Genomic DNA, 26,874 nt, shown 5'->3' on the forward strand with positions numbered 1-26,874 from the left:
GGGTCCGGACCCTTCCGGACAATCAGAGCTTTACAAGCGTGCCGCTGAAAAGCCAACCCACATCCTTCCTAAGAAGGCCTGGTTCCACCAGAGATAAATGGCAAACAAGGCACTCACACGTAAATACATTCATGATTTCTTATTCCAAACGGGCAGCAGTTCATGTGCAAAGTATATGATTAATGTGAGAATAGTTCTAAAATGTATCCAAGATTAGTGTCCCTTTTTCTCTCTCTCTCTCTCTCTCTCTTCCTTACCCTTTTTCATTCGTTGTGTACAAGCCGCCATATTTTATCACTCCACTAGGGACCTTTGTCTCATGTAAAGGTTGTATGTTTATTCTGTGTTATTATTTAGTTAGCTAGTAAATAAATAATTAAACCAATTTGTGTAGTACTGAATCATGAGTAAGGCTGGGGTTTTTGCAGATGCATGAGGTTATGACTGTTCAGAATGATGATATAATAAGAGGTAATGATTAATACATTGACTGTCTTATGGATGTGATAGGCAAAGACATTTAGAGTTTAATTTGGGAGATGGTAACTCTTTAAACAACTTCTTCCATGGTGCCCCAAATCCTAATGAGTTAATTGTTACATGATTAATTTGATTGGGTAACAATTAAACATATTTAGTTGATTAAATGAATAACAGTCATCAGATTAATGAAAGTAATGTCACGACAATATGTACATGAAACTAGGAATAAAGTGACTAGACAACAGGATAGATAATAAACAGTAGCAGGAGCGTATGTGATGAGTAGAAAACGTTAGTGCAAAAAGGGTCAATGCAGATACAATGCAGATTTGATTAACTATTTAGCTAACTATTTAGCAGTCTTATGGTTTGGGGGTAAAAGCTGTTCAGGCTCCTGTTGGTTCCAGACTTGGTGCAACAGTACTGTTTGTCATGCGGTAGCAGAGAGAAGAATCTATGACTTGAGTGGCTGGAGTCTTTGACAATTTTTAGGGCTTTCCTCTGACACCGCCTGGTATAGAGGTCATGGATGGCAGGGAGCTCGGGCCGTACACACTACCCTCTGTAGCACCTTGTGGTCGGATGCCAACCAGTTGTCATACCAAGCGGTGATGCAGCCAGTCAAAATGCCCTTAATGGTGCAGCTGTATAACTTTTTGACGATCAGAGGTCCCATGCCAAATCTTTTCAACCTCCTAAGGGGGAAGAGGTGTTGTCGTGCCTTCTTCACAACTGTGTTGGTTTGTGTGGACCATGATATATCCTTAGTGATGTGAAATCTGTGGAACTTGAAGCTCTCGACCCGCTCCACTACAGCCCCATCGATGTGAATGTGGGCATGCTCGGCCCTCCGTTTCCTGTAGTCCATGATCAGCTCCTTTGTCTTCCTGATGTTGAGGGAGAGGTTGTTGTCCTTCTCCCTGTAGGCTGTCTCATCGTCATCTGTGATCAGGTCTACCACCATCGTGTCGTCAGCAAACTTAATGATGGTGTTGGAGTCTAGCACGGCCATGCAGTCGTGGGTGAGTAGGGAATGCAGGAGGGGACTAAGCATGCACACCTGAGGGGCCCCCGTGATGAGGGTCAGCATATTTAAATCACAAGTCACCATTTTGGACGTATAAAGGTTGGTCAAATAGATATAACTGTGAACAATAAATCACAGTTATATTTGATATTATCAAATAAATAACTTACAGAGGTATGGATCAGTGTTTCTCCCGTAGCTTAGCTTCCACTTCATCTGACCATTTCCGTATTGAGCTGGGACTGTACTTCCTGTTTGAGTTTTTCCTTGTAACCATTTGCCAAATGGAGGACAAGGGGGAGCTTTGTAGGCGTTTCTGTTTGTGGAGTAAAGGTGATCTAGAGCTTCGTAGTCCTCTAGTTGCAAAGGTGACATGCTGGTAGAAATTGGGTAAGACAGATTTCGGTTTCCCTGCATTCAAATTAATTCTGTTTCGTAGGTACTGTAGTAGCCTAGGAGAGACAAATTGCGACAATGGTGAAGTAAGTTTGTGTGCTTGTGTGTGTGTGCTCTGCGTAGGAGATGTTTATGTTTGCTCTTAAGACCTTTACCGAGACAAAATCCTGACATAATCCTAATTAGGGGGCTAAGTGCATGTTGACGACTGATCACACCACATAGTCTAGACGGTGATAACTGCCCTGACACCTAGACTACCCCTATGGTTAGCAAAGCTGTAATGATCTACTGTGCTGTCAGGCCTCCAATTCCCATTCTGAGCTGCTTTACATCGATGAAATAGGAACTGAAACCAGGGTGTCTACTGAGCAGCAAGCACATTGCTTTCTGCGATCTCATAACAGATAAACAGGATCTCATGCACATGAAACACATATGCTGACCCTATTGAGCCCACATTTCAGATGATCAGTTAGTCAGATGAAACAAAAAGAAACAGATGAGACCATGATCAAAAGCCAGCCTCTGTAAAGTAGAGCGGGGCGTTGTTTTCGTCAGAAGAGTAGAGGCTGGCTGGGTAATGAATGTGTCCCTGACTTGGTCTTAGCGCCTCTTATCCATCTCCCTTTCCCTGTTCCTCGCTAAATTGAATTTTCTTACTCCTGGTTGGGTTGGGGCACTTCTTATCTTGATATTTTCACCAACCACCTCATATTTGATTGAAATTTCAAACACACACATATTCACACATACACATACACACACAAAGCTTTGGTCTTATGACAGTCAACAACTCATACTTACAGTACGGTCAGAGTGAGTGACGATAATTATGATTATCATATATCAAGCGTGATAACTATCTCTTGCCCACCGTACTGGGTTTGGATTGCTGGTTTTGCTACTTATATTTTGGTCATGACTCTGTTATCATGTTTGTGGTTTTGTTTGGCCGTGTAATGTACATTTTCAACAATCTCTCTTATGAGTGCATTTTTCAGTTCCAGCTAGTGTACAGTTGTGGCCAAAAGTTTTGAGAATGACACAAATATACATTTTCACAAAGTCTGCTGCCTCAGTTTGTATGATGGCAATTTGCATAAACTCCAGAATGTTATGAAGAGTGATCAGATGAATTGCAATTAATTGCAAAGTCCCTCTTTGCCATGCAAATGAACTGAATCCCCAAAAAACATTCCCACTGCATTTCAGCCCTGCCACAAAAGGACCAGCTGACATCATGTCAGTGATTCTCTCGTTAACACAGGTGTCAGTGTTGGGGATCACTTTGTCATGCTGATTGAGTTCGAATAACAGACTGGAAGCTTCAAAAGGAGGGTGGTGTCACACCCTGACCTTAGAGAGCCTTTTTATGTCTCTATTTTGGTTTGGTCAGGGTGTGATTTGGGGTGGGCATTCTACATTTAAGTCATTTAGCAGACGCTCTTATCCAGAGCAACTTACAAATTTACCTTTTTTTATATTTAACTAGGCAAGTCAGTTAAGAACAAATTCTTATTTTTCAATGACAGCCTAGGAACAGTGGGTTAACTGCCTGTTCAGGGGCAGAACGACAGATTTGTACCTTGTCAGCTCGGGGATTTGAACTTGCAACCTTTCGGTTACTAGTCCAACGCTCTAACCCACAGGTGTCAAACTCATTCCACGGGGGGCCGAGTGTCTGCGGGTTTTCGCTCCTCCCTTGTACTTGATTGATGAATTAACATCACTAATTAGTTAGGAACTCCCCACACCTGGTTGTCTAGGGCTTTATTGAAAGGAAAAACCAAAAACCTGCAGACACTAGGCCCTCCGTGGAATGAGTTTGACACCCCTGCTCTAACCACTAGGCTACCCTGCCGCCCCCGATTCTATGTTCTGATTTCTATGTTTTTGTATTTCTATGTGTTGGCCGGGTATGGTTCTCAATCAGGGACAGCTGTCTATCGTTGTCTCTGATTGGGAATCATACTTAGGCAGCCTTTTCCTCTTTTGTCATTGTTGGAAGTTGACTTTGTTAGGGGCATTATAGCCCAAGTTAAGCTTCACGGCCGTTTCTATGTTTATTGTTTTGTTGGCGACATCATTATAATAAAAGTGTGTCCACTCACCACGCTGCACCTTGGTCTTCCTTGAACAACGGTCGTGACAGGTGGTGCTTGGAATCATTGTTCTTCCTCTATCAATCATGGTTACCTGCAAGGAAACACGTGCCGTCATCATTGCTTTGCACAAAAAGGGCTTCACAGGCAAGGATATTGCTGCCAGTAAGATTGCAAAAAAAATCAACCATTTATCGGACCATCGATAACTTCAAGGAGAGCGGTTCAATTGTTGTGAAGAAGGCTTCAGGGCGCCCAAGAAAGTCCAGCAAGCGCCAGGACCGTCTCCTAAAGTTGATTCAGCTGCGGGATCGGGGCACCACCAGTACAGAGCTTGCTCAGGAATGGCAGCAGGCAGGTGTGAGTGCATCAGCACGCACAGTGAGGCGAAGTCTTTTGGAGGATGGCCTGGTGTAAAGAAGGACAGCAAAGAAGCCACTTCTCTCCAGGAAAAACATCAGGGACAGACTGATATTCTGCAAAAGGTACAGGGATTGGACTGCTGAGGACTGGGGTAAAGCCATTTTCTCTGATGAATCCCCTTTCCGATTGTTTGGGGCATCCGGAAAAAAGCTTGTCCAGAGAAGACAAGGTGAGCGCTACCATCAGTCCTGTGTCATGCCAACAGTAAAGCATCCTGAGACCATTCATGTGTGGGGCTGCTTCTCAGCCAAGGGAGTGGGCTCACGCACAATTTTGCCTAAGAACACATCCATGAATAAAGAATGGTACCAACACATCCTCCGAGAGCAACTTCTCCCAACCATCCAGGAACAGTTTGGTGACGAACAATGCCTTTTCCAGCATGATGAAGCACCTTGCCATAAGGCAAAAGTGATAACTAAGTGGCTCGGGGAACAAAACATAGATATTTTGGGTCCATGGCCAGGAAACTCCCCAGACCTTAATCCCATTGAGAACTTGTGGTCAATCCTCAAGAGGTGGGTGGACAAACAAAAACCCACAAATTCTGACAAACTCCAAGCATTGATTATGCAAGAATGGGCTGCCATCAGTCAGGATGTGGCCCGGAAGTTAATTGACAGCATACCAGGGCGGATTGCAGAGGTCTTGAAAAAGAAGGGTCAACACTGCAAATATTGACTCCTTGAATCAACTTCATGTGATTGTCAATAAAAGTCTTTGACACTTATGAAATGCTTGTAATTATACTTCAGTATTCCATAGTAACATCTGACAAAAATATCTAAAGACACTGAAGCAGCAAACTTTGTGGAAATTCATTTTTGTGTCATTCTCAAAACTTTTGGCCACGACTGTACATCTATATACAAGCACAGCTGGTAGGATGTAGGATGTATCCAAACACCTAGTTATCAGTAATCTAAAGGATGCATATACATCATGCATGTAGAAATGGTAGCCTAACATTTGAAATATATTCCTTGTCAGCTCTGGTATCCAGTGATGCCTTGTGCAGACCTCACTACCCTCTGGAGAGCCTTACGGTTGTGGGCGGAGCAGTTGCCGTACCAGGCGGTGATACAGCCCGACAGGATGCTCTCGATTGTGCATCTGTAGAAGTTTGTGAGTGCTTTTGGTGACAAGCCGAATTTCTTCAGCCTCCTGAGGTTGAAGAGGCGCTGCTGCGCCTTCTTCACAATGCTGTCTGTGTGGGTGGACCAATTCAGTTTGTCCGTGATGTGTACACCGAGGAACTTAAAACTTTCCACCTTCTCCACTACTGTCCCGTCGATGTGGATAGGGGGGTGCTCCCTCTGCTGTTTCCTGAAGTCCACAATCATCTCCTTTGTTTTGTTGACGTTGAGTGTGAGGTTATTTTCCTGACACCACACTCCGAGGGCCCTCACCTCCTCCCTGTAGGCCGTCTCGTCGTTGTTGGTAATCAAGCCTACCACTGTAGTGTCGTCCGCAAACTTGATGATTGAGTTGGAGGCGTGCATGGCCACGCAGTCGTGGGTGAACAGGGAGTACAGGAGAGGGCTCAGAACGCACCCTTGTGGGGCCCCAATGTTGAGGATCAGCGGGGTGGAGATGTTGTTACCTACCCTCACCACCTGGGGGCGGCCCGTCAGGAAGTCCAGTACCCAGTTGAACAGGGCGGGGTCGAGACCCAGGGTCTCGAGCTTGATGACGAGTTTGGAGGGTACTATGGTGTTAAATGCTGAGCTGTAGTCGATGAACAGCATTCTCACATAGGTATTCCTCTTGTCCAGATGGGTTAGGGCAGTGTGCAGTGTGGTTGCGATTGCATCGTCTGTGGACCTATTGGGGAGGTAAGCAAATTGGAGTGGGTCTAGGGTGTCAGGTAGGGTGGAGGTGATATGGTCCTTGACTAGTCTCTTAAAGCACTTCATGATGACGGAAGTGAGTGCTATGGGGCGATAGTCGTTTAGCTCAGTTACCTTAACTTTCTTGGGAACAGGAACAATGGTGGCCCTCTTGAAGCATGTGGGAACAGCAGACTGGGATAAGGATTGATTGAATATGTCCGTAAACACACTGTCACGCCCTGGCCTTAGTATTCTTTGTTTTCTTTATTATTTTAGTTAGGTCAGGGTGTGACATGGGGAATGTTTGTGTTTTGTCTCGTCTTGGGTGGTTATATGGTAAAGGGGGTGTTGGGTTTAGTGTATGGGGTTGGGTTTAGTGAATGTGTCTAGGCATGTCTATGGTTGCCTGAGTGGTTCTCAATCAGAGACAGCTGTCTTTCATTTGTCTCTGATTGGGAGCCATATTTAAGGCAGCCATAGGCATTATGCGTTTGTGGGTAATTGTCTATGTAGAACGTTTGTAGCGTTTGTATTGCACTTACGTTTGTAGCTTCACGGTCGTTTGTTGTTTTGTTTCGTTTTGTTATAAGTGTTCGTTTCGTGTTTCACTCGTCTCAAATAAAAGAGATGTATTTTTCACACGCTGCGCCTTGGTCCACTCATTATCCTCAAGACGATCGTGACACACACCAGCCAGCTGGTCTGCGCATGCTCTGAGGACACGCCTGGGGATGCCGTCTGGGCCTGCAGCCTTGCGAGGGTTAACACGTTTAAATGTTTTACTCACGTCGGCTGCAGTGAAGGAGAGTCCGCAGGTTTTGGTAGCGGCCGTGTCAGTGGCACTGTATTGTCCTCAAAGCGAGCAAAGTAGTTATTTAGTCTGTCTGGGAGCAAGACATACTGGTCCGCAACGGGGCTGGTTTTCTTTTTGTAATCCGGGATTGACTGTAGACCCTGCCACATACCTCTTGTGTCTGAGCCGTTGAATTGCAACTCTACTTTGTCTCTATACTGACGCTTAGCTTGTTTGATTGCCTTGCGGAGGGAATAGATACACTGTTTGTATTCGGTCATGTTTCCGGTCACCTTGCCCTGGTTAAAAGCAGTGGTTCACGCTTTCAGTTTCGCGCGAATGCTGCCATCAATCCACGGTTTCTGGTTTGGGAATGTTTTAATAGTTGCTGTGGGTACGACATCGCCGATGCACTTTCTAATGAACTCGCTCTCCGAATCAGCGTATTCGTCAATGTTGTTGATGGACGCAATGCGGAACATATCCCAATCCACGTGATCGAAGCAGTCTTGAAGCGTGGAATCAGATTGGTCGGACCAGCGTTGAACAGACCTGAGCGCGGGAGCTTCTTGTTTTAGTTTCTGTCTGTAGGCTGGAAGCAACTAAATGGAGTCGTGGTCAGCTTTTCCGAAAGGAGGGCGGGGGAGGGCCTTATATGCGTCGCGGAAGTTAGAATAACAATGATCCAGGGTTTTACCAGCCCTGGTTGCGCAATCGATATGCTGATAGAATTTAGGGAGTCTTGTTTTCAGATTAGCCTTGTTAAAAACCCCAGCTACAATGAATGCAGCCTCAGGATATGTGGTTTCCAGTTTACATAGAGTCAAATAAAGTTTGTTCAGGGCCATCGATGTGTCTGCTTGGGAGGGAATATATACGGCTGTGATTATAATCGAAGAGAATTCCCTTGGTAGATAATGCGGTCGACATTTGATTGTGAGGAATTCTAAGTCAGGTGAACAGAAGGACTTGAGTTCCTGTATGTTGTTATGATCACACCACGTCTCGTTAATCATAAGGTATACCCCCCTGCCCCTCTTCTTACCAGAAAGATGCTTGTTTCTGTCGGCGCGATGCGTGAAGAAACCAGCTGGCTGCACCGACTCCGATAGCGTCTCTCGCGTCTTTTCACAATTTCACAGTGTTATTAAATAAGGAATGCCCTTTTATATATATATATATTCCAGGATTTTTCTTTATTTTCTACATTGTAGAATAATAGTGAAGACATCAAAACTATGAAATATCACATGGAATCATGTAGTAACCAAAAAATGATTTATCTACTTTTCTATTGGTTTTCGTATCAACTTTCTTTCATTGTCCAGAAGCCAAAGGCATAATCCTAGCCATATCAGCAACCCAACCTAATTGTTGCTATGAGATTGATAGGTGGAGTGCTGCAGAGATGGTTGTCCTTCTGGAAGGTTCTCCCATCTCCACAGAGGAACTGTGCTCTGTCAGAGTCACCTCCCTGACCAAGGCCCTTCTTAACGGATTGCTCAGTTTGGCCTGACGGCCAGCTCTAGGAAGTTTTGGTGGCTCTAAACTTCTTCCATTTAAGAATGATGGAGGCCACTGTGTTCTTGGTCACCTTCAATGCTGCAGACATTTTTTGGTACCCTTCCCCAGATCTGTGCCTCGACACAATCATGTGTCGGCGCTCTACGGACAATTCCTTCAACCTCATGGCTTGGTTTTTGCTTTGACATGCACTGTGAACTGTGAGACCTGAGATCAATTTCGAGTGTCATTACAAAGGGTCTGAACACTTATGTAAATAAGGTATTTATGTTTTTTATTTTTAGTACATTTGCAAAAAATTCAAAAATCCTGTTTTCGCTTTGTCATTATGGGATTTTGTGTGTAGATTGATAAGGAATTTTTTATTTAAATCAATTTTAGAATAAGGCAGTAAAGTAACAAAATGTGGAAAAAGTCAAGGGTTCTGAATACTTTCTGAATGCACTGTATATTGTTTGTATATGCAGTGCCAGTCAAAAGTTTGGACACACCTACTCAAGGTTTTTCTTTATTTGTACTATTTTCTACATTGTAGAATAATAGTGAAGACATCAAAACTATGAAATAACACATATGGAATCATGTAGTAACCAAAAAAAGTGTTAAAGAAATCAAAATGTGTTTTATATTTGAGATTCTTCAAAGTAGCCACCCTTTGCCTTGATGACAGCTTTGCACACTCTTGGCATTCTCTCAACCAGCTTCATGAAGAATACTTTTCCAACAGTCTTGAAAGAGTTCCCACATATGCTGAGCACTTGTTGGATGCTTTTCCTTCACTCTGTGTTACAACTCATCCCAAACCATCTCAATTGGGTTGAGGTCGGGTGATTGTGGAGGCCAGGTCATCTGATGCAGCACTCCAAGACTCTCCTTTTTGGTCAAATAGCCTTTACACAGCCGGTAGGTGTGTTTTGGGTCATTGTCCTGTTGAAAACCAAATGATAGTACCACAAAGCACAAACCAGATGAGATGGGGTATTGCTGCAGAATTCTGTGGTAGCCATGCTGGTTAAGTGTGCCTTGAATTTGAAATAAATCACAGACAGTGTCACCAGCAAAGCACCCCCACACCATCACACCTCCTCCTCCATGCTTCATGGTGGGAACCACACATTTGGAGATCATCCGTTCGCCCACTCTGCATCTCACAAAGACACAGAGGTTAGAACCAAAAATCTCAAATTTGGACTCATCGGACCAAAACACAGATTTTCACCGGTCTAACGTCCATTGCTCGTGTTTCTTGGCCCAAGCAAGTTTCTTCTTATTATTGGTGTCCTTTAGTAGTTATTTATTTGCAGCAATTCGACCATGAAGACCTGATTCACGCAGTCTCCTCTGAACTGTTGATGTTGAGATGTGTCCGTTACTTGAACTGTGTGAAGCATTTATTTTGGCTGCAATTTCTGAGGCTTGTAACTCTAATGAACTTATCCTCTGCAGCAGAGGTAACTCTGGGTCTTCCATTCCTGTGGCGGTCCTCATGAGAGCTAGTTTCATCAAAGCGCTTTATGGTTTTTGCGACTGCACTTGAAGAAACTTTCAAAGTTCTTAAAATTTTCCAGATTGACTGACCTTCATGTCTTGAAGTAATGATGGACTTTTGTTTCTCTTTGCTTATTTGAGCTGTTTTTGCCATAATATGGATGTGGTCTTGGGCTATCTTCTGTATACCACCCCTACCTTGTCACAACACAACTGATTGGCTCAAACACATTAAGAATGAAAGAAATTACACAAATTAACTTTTAACAAGGCATACTTGCTAATTGAAATGCATTCCAGGTGACTACCTCATGGAGCTGGTTGAGAGAATGCCAAGAGTGTGCAAAGCTGTCATCAAGGCAAAGGGTGGCTACTTTGAAGAATCTCAAATATGAAATATATTTTTATTTGTTTTAACACTTTTTTGGTTAATACATGATTCCATGTGATATTTCATAGTTTTGATGTCTTCACTATTTTTCTACAATGTAGAAAATAGTACAAATAAAGAGAAATTATTTACAGTATATATAAACACCAGGAAACCACATTTTTGATTGCAGTGAGCCTTTTAAATGACTTATTTTGAGAATGAAAACATGAAGCGTTATTTAATATACTTCATGTTACCTAGTCACCTTACACAGTCCTGAAAAAGACAAAGTCAAATATGTCACTATATGAATAGTTTGAATGTGAACATTGTGAGGCTTGTATAGTTGTGCACCACTCTGCTTCCTTGTGAAAAACCAAACTACGTGCTGTGAGCAGTTCTTAATTTGAACAGATGTTGTGTTGACCGTTACAAAAAGGAGAACATTAGATCACTTCAAAGTCATCACCAGGCCAGTGAGGCCACACAAAGTGCCTGTGTCTTCACATCTGAGTTTGGCCTCTGGCAAAACATACTCCAAACAGTGGTGACAGGGACTCTTGAAAACAGATGCCCTCGACAGTCTGCTAGCTCGGTTCAGTTGAGTTCGGTACAGGACATTGTGTGACACCAGAGACTCAGCACAGTGTGGCCTCTCCACCAGCTGGAGGAGCAGGATTCCCCAGAGAGCACAACAACATATGAACTCGAATGTGTTGAACCTAAAGAAGCTTTCGACTCTTATCCACATTCTGTTGATAGCATTGCTGTGTTATGGTACAGTACACTAAGAAAATAACACCCACACATTCTTATGGCTCTTATACAATACATGTAATAGATACCAACAGTTTGACAGGTATGCTTCCCTCATCAGGGTTTCATCTTGTACAGTATATGTTGTGATGTCACAATAACTATTTCCAATGGCAGTTGGACTTGAGATGGCCATGTGTTGGCCTAGTGTACAGCTGCATCCTGTGGGTTTAGAATCAGTGAAGCAAGTAATCCCTCTAAAGATGATTTTATTATCTTGCGACTTTCATTTCTTTTGATTAATAATATGTGTGATTCATAGCTAGATGTATGAGTGGCAGCATCTGTATTATGTTGCTTCGATATTATTTTCCCACCCCACCAGTTATTGTCAGCAGCAGCTGCTAGCTTGAGATATCTAATGTCATTACCTACCCACCCGGCACACACTGGTTGAATCAACGTCGTTTCAACGTAATTTGTCAATGTCTTGTGACGTAGAATCAATGTGGAAAATACATTGGATTTGAAAAAAGTTATCAACCAGCACTGTTTTCATCTGATTTCAACCTGCGTTGTAAATGTTGAAATTAGGGTAAAACTTCAACTTAAATATATTGACTTAACCTGACTAACATGTTGTTACATCAATCTAATTTCAACATAATCATCAGAACTATGTATACGTTGAAATTCCACGTAGAAACGTAAAAAATATTTGACATCCTATATTCAATATACACTGGAGTATACAAAACACGAAGAACACCTGCTCTTTCCATGACATATACTGACCAGGTGAATCCAGGTGAAAGCTATGATCCCCTTATTGATGTCACTTGTTAAATCCACTTCAATCAATGTAGTTAAAGAAGGATTTTAAAGTCTTGAGACAATTGAGACATGGATTGTGTATGTGTGCCATTCAGAGGGTGAATGGGCAAGACAAAATATTTGAACGGGGTATGTTAGTAGGTGCCAGGCGCACCGGTTTGTGTCAGGAATTGCAATACTGCTGTTTTTTTCCACACTCAACAGTTTCCTGTGTGTATCAAGAATGGTCCAAAGGACATCCAGCCAACTTGACACAACTGTGGGAAGCATTGGAGTCAACATGGGCCAGCCTCCCTGTGGAACGCTTTCGACACTTCGTAGTGTTCATGCCCCGACGAATTGAGGTTGTTCTGAGGGCAAAAGGGGGGAAGGTGTTCCTAATGTTTGGTATACTCCGTGTATAATGGGATGGTTGGAAGTATGTAGAATTTCACATTTGATTAGACATATTTTATTTGAGTTAGAGGAGTAACTTTCAACGATTCAATGTTATTTAAGTAGTCTACGCAAATGAGTTTGGAAGCTGATCAATGTCTAAATGTGTTGACATGATAGCTCAGCTTAATCAAACACACCTTGTTTCCATAGATAAGCAGGGTACATAGAGGAAGGCATCTGGATGGTGGACTAGTTCACACTGAACTGCATTACCAGTAGGAGTCAATGTTCAGGCTGGAATCGTTGAACTGTGTCTTCACATTTTATGTCAATATACAGTACCTTTTTATTTAGGTTGATGGCATGACGTTAAAACAATTATGTTGATTCAAACATAGCATTTTACTATCAACATCGAAACAAGATAAAATAATGTCTAATCAAAATAAAAAATGAAACACAATCTCAACCACCCCAATATAGGCTATTTTGAATATACAGTAGGATGAAAAATATTTATATGGTGAATTTTCATTGGAATTTAAACGTATACATCGTTCTGATGATTATGTTGAAATTACAACCTGTTAGTCAGGTTAAGTCAATGTATTTAAGTTGAAGTTTTACCCTAATTTCAATGTTTACAACGCTGGTTGAAATGAAAACAGTACTGGCTGATAATGTTTTTTAAATTCAATGTATTTTCCGCGTTGACCCCACTTCACAATAGGTTGACAAATTACATTGAAACAACATTGATTCAACCAGTGTGTGCCCAGTGGTATAGGCGCCTGAGCAATGGAGCAAACGAAGCAGCTGCACCCCCACTTTCAAAATGAACATGACCCAGTGGGTAATTTGTTATTTTCAATAATTAGTCATGTTTTGAGCTAATCTGTTTTACAATAGATATGTCCATTGTATATATGATATAATAATTAACAGATTGCATTTTGCACCCGTCGTCGCCTTAAGATGAATGGTTTTGACCACTCTAAAGTTTTGCTCCGCTCCAGCGCGCCACTGTTTTGGTTCAGTGCAGTTAGAAAGCACTAGTTGCATCACTGGTGTTTAAAATGAAAAGGCACCTGCCTAAATATATATTTTGTTGTATCGTTGTTGTATCATTTTCCGATGCACTCAGGGTGTTGTTACATATCGTTTTAGTGGCGTGCACCAAAAGCAAATTCATTGTATCATTTCACTTCGCCTGTAAGAACTATGATGAGCCTGGCAGCCTGGCATGTCTGATTAGGCTTCGCTGTATCGCTGCCTCTGACTCTGGGTAGCCTGCCCTTCCATCAGCCTACCAGAAAACTGCATGCTCAGTAGTTGTGTCTGTATGCGCCTATGCACAAAAGGGAAAAGTACAGGATATTTGTATCTCTATAAAACAGCTCTTCTTGGTTTGGTAAGTGATATCGACCAAATAAGCCATTTCTACTCTCGTTGCATCAAATGTGTATGCTGCTGAGACAAGTTCATTTGAAACATTGTCATGGTGACACTGTAATGTGACAGCACTTCAAACAACAGCACAAAAAAACGATGTCGGGGGAAAAGGAGGGAAAGCAGGACGGTCATTTAATGTGCTTGTTGAGACTACCCTTTGGTTATTCCTCATACTTTTCATGATTATTCTGTTTCTTCACGATTTGTCGTCACCTATGTAGCCTACTGTGTTGTTTAAAAGGCTTTTATTAAACAGAATTACAAGTGAAAAAGAATTGGAGAATCATTTATAGTAGCCTAGTCCTGTAACTGCAGGCTACATATTTGTTCAAACATAAAACCCTTTTATTTCCTCATCTTAAAATGGAAATATTTATGAGGTAGGCTACAGTAAAAATGATTTTTGTTCAAATTGTGTGGTTTTAAGAACCAAAACGCAATTACAGTATGCAGTGCTGTTCATTGTTTCTATTCATCAAATTAGGCCCACACAATAACAAAATATGCAGGCTGTATATGAGTAGCATGGTAAAAAATGTTTTGGTATGAGGTAGGTTGGAGACCCTTGCTCCAACCCAAACCGTTCAAAAATGACCCATATTGCCAGAACTTTATTATTTCTATTGCAGATTCAGGGCAGCAATTTATGTGTATATATATAGCTGGTTAAAAAAAATCTCATTTTATAATGATACATTCATAATACGTTAGTAATATTATTTTTATGTGACCAAATTTAAATGCAACACTCTAGTTTGCATTTTCAAGTTGACAGTTCTTGTTCAATGCCCTACCAGATAACTGTCACGGCCGTGAAAAGGAGAGGACCAAGGTGCAGCGTGGTGAGCGTACATTTTCTTTTATTGAATAAAAAAAACGCTGAACAAAACAATAAACACTACAAAATCAAACCGTGAAGCTCAAAGGCAAAGTGTCCTAAACAAAGTCAACTTCCCACAAAACCAGGTGGGAAAAAGGGCTACCTAAGTATGGTTCCCAATCAGAGACAACGATAGACAGGTTTCCCTGATTGAGAACCATACCCGGCCAAAACATAGAAATAGAAAATCATAGAAAAACAAAACATAGAATGCCCACCCCAAATCACACCCTGACCAAACCAAAAAGAGACATAAAAAAGGATCTCTAAGGTCAGGGCGTGACAATAACACTGCCATATTGAGAAAGACACTTTTTGAATTGTACTGCATTATTTTGTGACAATAAGACAATGAAAACTTAATGTGCAATTTAACAATGTATTTTCTTAACCTACCAAGTACAGTGCATCATTCTAATTCTTATTGGGTAAAACAACGTTATTACTCCCATTTTCAATTTCATTTCCTCATTGTCTTGCGTTATCCTGACCACATTTTTAACAGTTTGGACTGTCAATCTTTTACTGTGGGTGGGATTGTCAGGGGAGGAGCAGGATATTTGTGAGTCACAGGGTTGGTAGAGTTTCAGACCTGTCAATTAATTATTGAGGGTTGGATTTTCAGGGAAGGGAGTAGATTAGTAATCTAGTCATAAAACAAAAAATCTATATCATTTTTTGGTCCCCCAGACCCCCTGCCTAACAAGTGGGTAATCTAGTGAAATTACACATACCAGAATAATGTACATTTGAGGTTTTTAAGATTGATATTTTTTGCACTTTGATTGATTATTTGAATGCTTATCATCTCACAATCATAACTATCTGATGAACCCATGTCTTAATCACAGTTGTGGAATGAATGCATTCCCATTAGAATACAAAGTCAAAGTTATTCAGAGACCAGAGTCAGGGAGGTGCAGTCAACATGATCCCTTTATCCCGTTGACCTTTCCCTGTGCCTTACGCATTCAGTTGAATACAAAATAAACCTTAGCTGACCCCTCTGTTTGTTGCCTGTTTAGGAGACCTGCCAAGCCCTCTCGTACTGTAGTATCCTCTCACTAATCTGCCCTAATGAATGAATAATCATGCAGCTCAATTCTAGACCCGTCATCCTCGCTCTCTCGCTCTCTCGCTCTCTCGCTCTCTCGTTCTCTCGCTCTCTCGCTCTCTCTCTCGTTAAGTGAGGGGGAAACAGAAGCGCCTCTCTCTCTCCCGGGCATTGCTGGTGGCTGATTAAAAGGATGCCAGGTTCGTGCTCACCACCCCCAATGTGTTTATTGTTATGAAACTGATTCAATAACTCAGGGTCTTTCCCACCAGACCTAAGGGAGTTGACAGAGAAGGGTCCTCGCCGAGGCCATCGGGAAGCCTATGTGTTTAGACTCATTATTAAACTGGGACCAACTGGGCCGTCCACTGGGACGCCTCTCCAAAACACAGACTTGCGAATGCCTGTGACACTGTCCAACTTGTAATGTCACTTGTCCAACTGGTTATGTTCCAGGAAGGGAACAACCATCCTTACCATTTGTCACGCCCTGACCTTAGTTCCTTGTTTATGTCTCTATTTTGGTTTGGTCAGGGCGTGAGTTGGGGTGGGCATTCTATGTTTTGTTCTATGTTTTGTAGTTCTATGTGTTTTGGCCTGGTATGGTTCCCAATCAGAGGCAGCTGTCAATCGTTGTCTCTGATTGAGAACCATACTTAGGTAGCCTGTTCCCACCTGTGTTTGTGGGTAGTTATTTTCTGTTTAGTGTTGGTTGCACCTTGCAGAACTGTTTCGGCTATTCTTTTTGTTATTTTGTATTCAGTGTTCAGTCAGTTAAGCGAATAAAGATGAACACGTACCCCGCTGCATTTTGGTCTGACGATTCCTCTTCTTCTTCCGATGAATGCCGTGACACCATTACTAATATTAAGTGATGTTGTGTCATTGTGACGGTATAGATTGCCTATCTGGAGTGAGGTCGATCTACTGTTGAGGTAAGGATTGGACTAGGAAAAAACTGATCATAGAATCATATATTACCTGGAGTGTATTCACCATGTCATTTGTGTCAAAGCAATTATTATTTAGACAGTACAGAAGTTTATCACAATCTCAAAGTTTCCCTACGAAAACAAGTCATAAGCTAAATAAATAGATTATGAACTATCTATTATGGCGCTAGCTTCTCAATTGTCCAATCACCAAAAGGGTTACTCTTCTGTCTGTCAGAAAAATTATAGTTTGAATGTGCTTCCCATCCCAATCCAAGCAACACTGACAATTTCTCCCGGGCTGAAATAGATCAAATTATGATATTATGGTAACTGGTTTTCAGGCTTAACAGTGTTAGGCAGTTTTAAGTATATGTGCCGTTTGAACATTGGCCAGGGGGCCCTGCTAATTCAGTTGAACAAATGCACCGATTCATGTGCGGTAAAGTGGCGATTGTTGTTGAATCTAAAGATCGCGAGTCACCATTATGAAACGTTTGAAGGTTGGTCAAATAGATATACAGTAACTGTGAACAATAAATCACAGTTATCTGATATGTTTAAAATAAATAACTCACAGGTGTTTGGAGGTCGCTGTTCTTCCGCTGTGTGAATCCTGACTAACCTGAAGCTAACGCTCCACTAATCCTAAATTAACCAAAGAAACAAAGAAAGGCCAATGTGTTTCGTGAGTTCAATACTGTGCAATCTCTGTTTTCATTGGCATTAGGATTAATTAAACAAAGTTAACCAAATAGATGCTAATCTCAATAGATGTATCCTAGTGTTTTTCCTGTGGCCACATATCATTTTCACTAGTTCATGATGGTATAGTATAGAGTCTAATGAGTTAAGATTAAGAAGACCATGTTTAGGTCCCTTTGTCCTGGATTTACTTGTGTTGTTGTGTTTATGCATTGAATTATTAGGAGTAGCAGTGGTGATTTTAGCATGTCGGGCTTGGTGGGGCAAACAACCAATTTTTTAAGATGCATGCCAGCAAAGCCACTACACAACTCTAAACAATACATGAAATGCATTATAACGGTTACAAACAGCGACCACAAACCTTTAGGGTCTACATCAAGCTGTCCCAAGAGTGGAGCTTATGGCTGACTTGCTTCAACAAATATGGAAATATAAGAGCCGCATTCTCCTTCAATAATAATGAATGTCGACATGAGTTTTGACTTTTCAACCATACTCAAACATTTTGCATTCATGTTCACAGTGTTTGTTCTGATATAATTAACACTTAGCTCTAAGTATAAGCAAGTGCAAGCAAATGAGCTGCGAAGAGGTAGGCCTATTCGTTCAGCACTTTCGAAATGAACAGCGACAAAAATTCAGATAGATGTTGAGGCCTTAACTTTACTCCTCTTTAAGGGGAGAGAGAGAGAGAGAGAGAGAGACTCCGCTATTAGCCTACCATTTTAAATATTATATTAGACCTATGTGGTCTAAAGGAAGGACAATACAATCACAAGGATCCACTTTTGTAGACAACATACACACGCACTGGCAGCGCATTGCGCAAACAAAACAGCCCTCGCAATATGAACTGGAATTACATGGGTCTATTACTGAACTTTTTGCTGAACAAAAGTATTTGAATGGGAAGAGACTGTCACTGGCAACCATGGTTACGAGGAGGGGATACTGTAATATAATGTTGTTGGGTTTATAACTTACCACCCTCTTCGTGGAGAAAAGCACCAGAGATTATTATAACACACAAAGTAAGAAAAACAATGAAATGCATCATTCTAACATTGCCTAAAATTATGAATAAGATAGTAATGAGATAGACCTATATAAGCAATATAACAATGCCGATGTACAAACTATGGCATATATGACGATAAGCGGTTAAGAGGCAAGCCGTAATTTCGATTAAGACATGCGCAAGCTGAGACGGATGTAGCCTATATGCCACCTATTTGTTCAGCACTTTTGAAATGGACAGCGATATAATTCAGAATATGGGCTGTTCTTAGAGTATTCTGACTGTACACCAAGTCCGAACCGTAGGATAAATAACGGGGGCACATAAGCAGACAATGAAAGCTGTTACAATGGGGTCAGGTAAGCAGGCAATGAAATCTGTTACAATATTCAACGATGACATTTCTCTAAAACTGGCTATAGGCTAGATGTGCACCACCAAGTCAGAACAGTAGGCTAAGTTCTAAGGAGGGAAGGGACAACATTCTTAGGGTGAGGCACATGGGCTACTAACTGCTTACTACACAACATACTTAGTATTACTTTCTTAGCCACAGTATACATATCTCCCTGGCATATTACATCACTTATGCAGCAGCATACTAGACATATTTATGGACTCATCATTGTTGTGCTGTGCTGTCTTGAACAGGAAGTTGGCAAGGCGGTCCTTCTCGTGGGCAAACTTCTCAATGACTTAGTCATCAAAGTCTGGCATTCTCTGGATAAAGTCATGCTGGTTTGACAGCATGGCCCAATGCATTTAACCTTTTCTGGCCCATGGAGTAGCGTGTTGTTTTTATCCTTTTAATGGGGGAAAAGTTTCTCTCTGACTCGGCGGTTGTCATTGGAGTGGTGATGATGATTTTGAGGAGACCCATCTCAGACAAGGCCTCCCGCAGGTTGTTCTCGTTGAGTGATTTAAATAAAGTGCTGTCTTTCCAGTGTGCAGCTCAGAATGCCAGTAGAGAGTGGACAGCTCCGTTTTCAACTTCTCCTGGTTGCCCAAAGGCCATAGTTTGGTAGCACACTGGAGTTCTGCGGTCAGAAAGCAAAATACATACTGGGAGAAAAATTAGCTGTCCACCAACTTTGCTGCAATTAAGTGGTTATTTTCAGAAAACCTTTCTTACACATGAGCAGCGATTGTGTCGCATGCCTCCTTCATCATGGATGCAGTGTTAAGTTTGCTCCGCCTTGGTTCAGTGGCATCAACATGTCCTTTGGCCAGTGTATTAGTTTGCTCGCAAATATTTTGAATGTTCACCTTGAAGTTGTTGATTGCTCTGGCGATTCCTTCTGCATCAATGGTTCGTTTCTACATTATGTTGTACAAAACATCCATCTCTGGCATGACCACGGAAAAGAACTCGAGCAGTTGCAGAAATGTGGGATCCTTGAGTTTCATGAACAGGCCATAAGCCTCGCTGATGATGATCTCATCCCATCCAGGCTGTGTGTGGATGTCCTCCATGCACTGGGCCAGTGCCCCACAGTCCTCCCACACAGCATTGACGGTTCTGCTTTTGAAGTTCCATCGTGTACTCCGTGGCCTGGTGATCTGTCTGTTCGTTGATTCCGCGAGAACAGAAAGTCTTTCGGGTGAGCCCGTGAAAAAGGTGGAAAAGGAGGATTGGCCTGCCAAAAACACTTTAAGCACGCTCACTCTCCCTGCACAAAGTTGCTGAAGTGTTAGATTCAGTTGGTGTGCAGAAACAGTGCACAAATTGTCCTTGATATTCAGAGTCGCGTTGGTACTGGTTTGATAGTGTTGGAGAGGCCAACACCAGTTTTGTCCTTCACCTCTACAAACTCCAAAAACCTCTCAGACACAGTGTGGTCCGGTAACATGTAGCGCAGCACTATTACCATCTGTGATTTACAGGAGACGTCAGTGGTCTCGACTGCCTGTACAGACACAAAATGAGTCTCAGACACCTCCTTAGCTATAGCTTCTCTGTACACTTCATACATACAATCCAAAAGTGTGTTTTGGATCGTGCTTGATGTACCCTTAGAAATTGGTTGGTCGTCATAATGCCTTTGTAGCCTGTAATCTCCTTCCCGAAGGAGCTGGGTGAACGGTGGCCAGGTATAGGTCCAGTTGTAAGAGGAACCCCTGGCACTGTGCGGCCGTCCCATCATACTCCCTGGGAAGGGAGAGACGCATCCCACTGGGACTGGTTCCGGACGGGACGGGTAGAGGTAACCCCGTTTGCGCTGAGACTTCCTGTCTCTCCCAGCGGTCCATCGTCTGGACAATGCAATCCATCATGGCACCGAGATGAAGCAGCATTGCCGAGTGTTCCTGGACGCGTTCCTCGACTCCTCTGACCGGGGTACCTGCTCCTGCTGACTCCATGGTAGGTGTGAGATTCTGTCATTGGTGTGCGTACTGGGAGCAGAGTCAGGTGCAGGAGAGCAGAGAGTTGTGAACAGGCGCACACTTTATTTAGGCAGGAGAAACCAACAGACGGACGCCACTGCGTCAAACTCCAGCCAATTGGCAAAAGTGCAAACGCGCAAACAGTCACAATAATATGTACAAACAAATAAACATACCTTGTGAAATAAAACACGGAATAAACACATACCAGTAAAGGGCGTCAAAATAGACACGTAACACAAAACAATCTCACACAAAGACATGAGGGGGACCAGAGGAATAAATACATGTAGTGTGATTGGGGAATGAAAACCAGGTGTGCAGGGAACAAGACAAAACAAATGGATAAATGAAAAATGGAGCGGCGATGGCTAGAAAGCCGGTGACGCTGAACGCCGCCCGAACAAGGAGAGGAGCCGACTTCGGCGGAAGACGTGACAGTTAGAGCACTTGTGTGAGACCTGTGGTTCTATGGAAAAGTCTGGACTATTATTCATTCATTATACAAGGTGACCTACATGTGTCCCAATTACCAGTGTACAATGGCACACAACGACAGCACTCTGTGTGAGTTAGGACATCATGATAACTTCAACACAAAGGTGACACCAAGATCATGGAGGGGCTCACAATGACATTGTGAAATTAGACTTAGTTAAGTTGGGATCCATCATTCATCAAGGATCCACATTAATGTTTTCAATTAGTTTCAGTTACACAATGTATTATGGTGTGAGAACACACTCTCACACAAACTATAGCTGAATATACCCAGGGAAAGACATTCTACATATACCCACTTGACAATGGACACCTGTGACACAAAAGTAAACAAACGAGCTACAGACTAAAATCAGTTGAACGGAAATTACATTTGTAAGAGTCAGCAAAAAGTGTGAGCTAAGCACATTTATGGGAGCGGAGGGCAAATGCGTTGTGCGGGGGTGCTGGGTGCGACAGCCAATGTGGCAGGCTTCGTGTGGCGGGGCTTCGATAATTCTAACTGGCAGCTGATCAAACGCCACGCCTTTTTGCACGATGTGTTCCAGGTTAGCACAGGCTCCCCTAGTTCCCCCCTGCTGCTCCCACTAGAATCTACAGGCTGCGTGGCCAATAATGTCCAGCCCTCACAAACTACTGGCTAGCGTAACGTCCAATATGGCACAGGTTTATCCAGAGCACAATTCCATGTGTCATCCAGCCAATCAGGTCTCTGGGCTTGACTGACCAGGTAGGAGAACACAGGACAAAACACCCTTCTGATGAGTTACGTCATACAGGCTGAGGCTCATAAGCCAAAGCGAGCTGTTGGCAGACGTTGAACCTGATGAATGTCGTCAGGACGCCTGCAACCTTCAAAAGACTATCGCAGGTGTGCTGATAACATCAGTGTGGTCACTGAGCCATGAAGGAAGAGTTGTCAACACAGTCTAAGTAAAATAATAATAACAACACAGTCTAAAATACAATAATAATCACCAGGGTGTGTAACCTACTGGCTTCATTAAAGAACATGAATAGAATAACCTGTGCATGACTAACTTCAAAGTCAACCAAATACTAAGCATGTTAAGTCCAGTTTGTCCCAGGGTCAGGTAGAGGTCACAACTACATTATATTGTAGTTGACATTGCAGTGTTAAGATTCCTCCCTCGCATCCAAAAACTCTGAGATAAGCATTTGAAATTGACAGTAAGCACAAACCACATTCTTCAGTGTCAGTGTTCATATTTGTGTTCATATCCTAGAAAGGAACCAGATCAACGTAAGCGTCAAATCTGTGAAAACTTCGAAACAAGTGTGTGTGGGGATTATATATTTTTTTACTCAGTGAACGTTATTTTTGCACACATATAGCCTTGTGCACTTGATCGACGTCTATACTGGCCAGTATAATAGAGCAAAAATAGAATGCCTGTGTCACGCGGGACTAGGTGGGTGAAGGAATCAGACGCAGAGAGAGATCCACTTGGAAAAAATATTCCTTTTACTAATGCACAAAAAATGATAAGCCCAAACATCCAGGGCGCAGAGAACAACTTGATAACCCAAAACACAGGGTACCAAGTAAATAGAAAAAATAATACACCTCTACCTAAAACACACACACATAACATAAAGACAATCCCGCACAAAACAAGGGCGGGTCTACCTACTAAATATAGGGAAGCTCATTTACGAAAACAACAGAAACACAGGTGAAACTAATAAGACAAAACAAACAGACAAACGAAAAAGGGATCGGTGGCGGCTAGTAGTGCGGTGACGACGACCGCCGAGCACCGCCCGAACAGGCAGGGGAGCCAACTTCGGCGGAAGTCGTGACAGCCTGTTTGTTTCATTCTATTTCTACTTTATGATGTTTTTTTCCCCAAGTGCAATATTCCTGTGTGTGGTCACAAGTGTTCTGTTCTAAAGGCTGTCATGGTAACAAGTGTTCTATTATAAAGGCTGTCATGGTAACAAGTGTTCTATTATAAAGGCTGTCATGGTAACAAGTGTTCTGTTCTAAAGGCTGTCATGGTAACAAGCGTTCTATTATAAAGGCTGTCATGGTAACAAGTGTTCTATTATAAAGGCTGTCATGGTAACAAGTGTTCTATTATAAAGGCTGTCATGGTAACAAGTGTTCTATTATAAAGGCTGTCATGGTAACAAGTGTTCTATTATAAAGGCTGTCATGGTAACAAGTGTTCTATTATAAAGGCTGTCATGGTAACACGCGTTCTATTATAAAGGCTGTCATGGTAACAAGTGTTCTATTATAAAGGCTGTCATGGTAACAAGCGTTCTATTATAAAGGCTGTCATGGTAACAAGCGTTCTATTATAAAGGATGTCATGGCAACAAGTGTTCTATTATTAAGGTGGTCATGGTAACAAGCGTTCTATTATAAAGGCTGTCATGGCAACAAGTGTTCTATTATATAGGCTGTCATGGTAACACGCGTTCTATTATAAAGGCTGTCATGGTAACAAGTGTTCTATTATAAAGGCTGTCATGGTAACAAGCGTTCTATTATAAAGGCTGTCATGGTAACAAGCGTTCTATTATAAAGGCTGTCATGGTAACAAGCATTCTATTATAAAGGCTGTCATGGTAACTGCAATATTAGTGTCTTGTTTTTTCTCAAGACTTGAGTGTCATTTGCAGTAAAGTCTAGGCAACAAATACAATTGGATTGCTTTCTTGAATTTTTTTTAGCTGTGAGTTAGGTTCACATGAACCACTTTTTATTTTACACACAGAGACTGATCATGTAGATCATATTCTTTGTTGTTGAATTAGTTCAAACCTGCATTTCCCCCTAGCAGGGATTTTTTGTATGTTTCAGTGCAACAACAAAAAAGTGTCACATTTTTAGGCCCTCAGCAGTTATCATCCCTGAACATTGTGTGATAGGCTGAGAGACTTTCAATTATGTAAAACATTACGCTACCCCCTTCTTAAACTGAACACACCCTGTTTAATAACCTGGACAAACACACAGAAAATACCCTCTGAGAAGTATACAGTAAGCAAACACATTCAGAATGCTTTGACCGTGTGAAAACCCAAAACAGGCCTCCTAATAGTTATTTGGGCTCCAACCACATGACCCATGTGATCTTCTCAAAGGAGACACTTTCTCTTGCAGGTGCACAGGGCAACTCGGTGTTCACCTCCGTTTGTGTGGTATGAGTCTCTGTGTCTTTGACTGAGCTTTCAGTCCTGACAGTGTCCCGTTCCGCTGAGGTATTAATATCCCTTGGAGCCCACAGTCTCACAATGTCCACCACCCTTCTCCTGAAGGGTAACCTAGGCAACATTGGTTGCTTTTTCCTCAGAGCATCCTGTTTCCTTGAGAGGTAGTACGACTGACTAGGCACAAATGAGTCAATGCTCAACTCAGTCTCTTGTCCCGTGCCAGGGACGTCATGCTCTGAAACAACCCCAAAGTAAGGTTTGAGCCTGTTGTAGTGTACCACGGCATGATAAGGTCCATTACACTGTACTACTTCATACGGCACATCTGACAGTTTCTTTGCGATTTTGAAAGGATCTTTGAGTTTCTTTATCAGTTTGGGTGACAACCCCTTTTTCCTCTGGTAGTCTCTAAGTCAAACAAATACATTTTCCTCGTGCCTCTGGGGTGTCACATTCAGATCAAAGTATTGCTTTTGTTTACCTGTGGCTTTTAGGTGATTTCTCTTTACAGCTTCCCTTACAGTGCTAAAATACCCTTGCACCTTACTGAAAAACATACTGTTTCCCCTCATTTTGTTGTGTTCCCATAACCACATCAACCGGTAAAGTCATTTCAGTACCAAACAGCATCCTGTATGGTGTGAACCCCGTGGAAGACTGAACACTACTCCTGTATTCCATCATCACATATGGGAGTATCTCATCCCAATTTCTTTGATTGTCATCAACAAAAAGTGACAGGATATTGAGTTCTGTTCATTCTTTCCACCAAACCATCTGATTGTGGGTTATACGGAGTGGTTCGTGTTTTGTTCATTTGTAAAAGATTGCACATCCCTCTAAAAAGAGTACATTCAAAGATTCTCCCATTGTCGCTAAAGACAGAGAGATGAACGCCTAGCTTCAACACAAATTCCTCTACCAGTTTCTTGGCCGCTGTTACTGCTTCCGGATTGGGTATGGCATATGCCTCTGACCACTGAGTAAAGTAATCTGACACAACCATAATGTGTTTGTTACCTCGTTCCGTCTCTGTAAACGGACCCATTAAGTCTACAGCTATCCTCTCAAAAGGGTGGCCTGTGACAGATCTTGTCATACCATCCTGGCCAATAAAATCTTGCTCTAATTTTACTGGTGAGTTTTTCAACTCCTAAATGGCCTCCTGTTCTATCATTGTGGATATAGCTACAGTTGAAGTCGGAAGTTTACATACACCTTTGCCAAATACATTTAAAATTTGTTTTTCACAATTCCTGACATTTAATCCAAGTAAAAAATTCCCTGTTTTAGGTCAGTTAGGCTCACCATTTTATTTTAAGAATGTGAAATGTCAGAATAATAGTAGAGAATGATTTATTTCAGCTTTTATTTCTTTCATCACATTCCCAGTGGGTCAGAAGTTTACATACACTCAATTAGTATTTGGTAACATTGCCTTTGAATTGTTTAACTTGGGTCAAGCATTTTGGGTAGCCTTTCATAAGTTTCCCACAATAAGTTGGGTGAATTTTGGCCCATTCCTCCTGACAGAGCTGGTGTAACTGAGTCAGGTTTGTAGGCCTCCTTGCTCGCACACGCTTTTTCAATTCTGCCCACAAATGTTCTATGTCATTGAGGTCAGGGCTTTGTGATGGCCACTCCAATACCTTGACTTTGTTGTCCTTAAGCCCTTTTGCCACAACATTGGAAGTATGCTTGGGGTCATTGTCCATTTGGAAGACCCATTTGCGACCAAGCTTTAACTTCCTGACTGATGTCTTGAGATGTTGCTTCAATATATCCACCTCATTTTCCTTCTTCATGATGCCATCTATTTTGTGAAGTGCCCCAGTCCCTCCTGCAGCAAAGCACCCCCACAACATGATGCTGCCACCCTCGTGCTTCACAGTTGGTATGGAGTTCTTCGGCTTGCAAGCCTCCTCCTTTTTACTCCAAACATAACGATGGTCATTATGGCCAAACCGTTCTATTTTTGTTTCATCAGTTTCACATTTCTCCAAAAAGTATGATCTTTGTCCCCATGTGCAGTTGCAAACCGTAGTCTGGCTTTTTTTATGGCGGTTTTGGAGCAGAGGCTTCTTCCTTGCTGAGCGTCCTTTCAGGTTATGTCGATTATAGGACTCGTTTTACTGTGGATATAGATACTTTTGAACCTGTTTCATCCAGAATCTTCACAAGATTATCTAAGATGGCGTAGCAGTGCAGATGTGGTTTGTCGTCCTCTCGTTTACTTTTTGTATTTTTTGTATTTTTTGTATATATTTCAATTTATTTTTCAATCTCTTTTCCATTTTTAAATTAAATATACCTTCCGGTAACCCGCCTCACTCAATGTGACACGGA

This window comes from Salvelinus namaycush, chromosome 23, assembly GCF_016432855.1.
Source record: "Salvelinus namaycush isolate Seneca chromosome 23, SaNama_1.0, whole genome shotgun sequence".
NCBI classification, from domain to species: domain Eukaryota; kingdom Metazoa; phylum Chordata; class Actinopteri; order Salmoniformes; family Salmonidae; genus Salvelinus; species Salvelinus namaycush.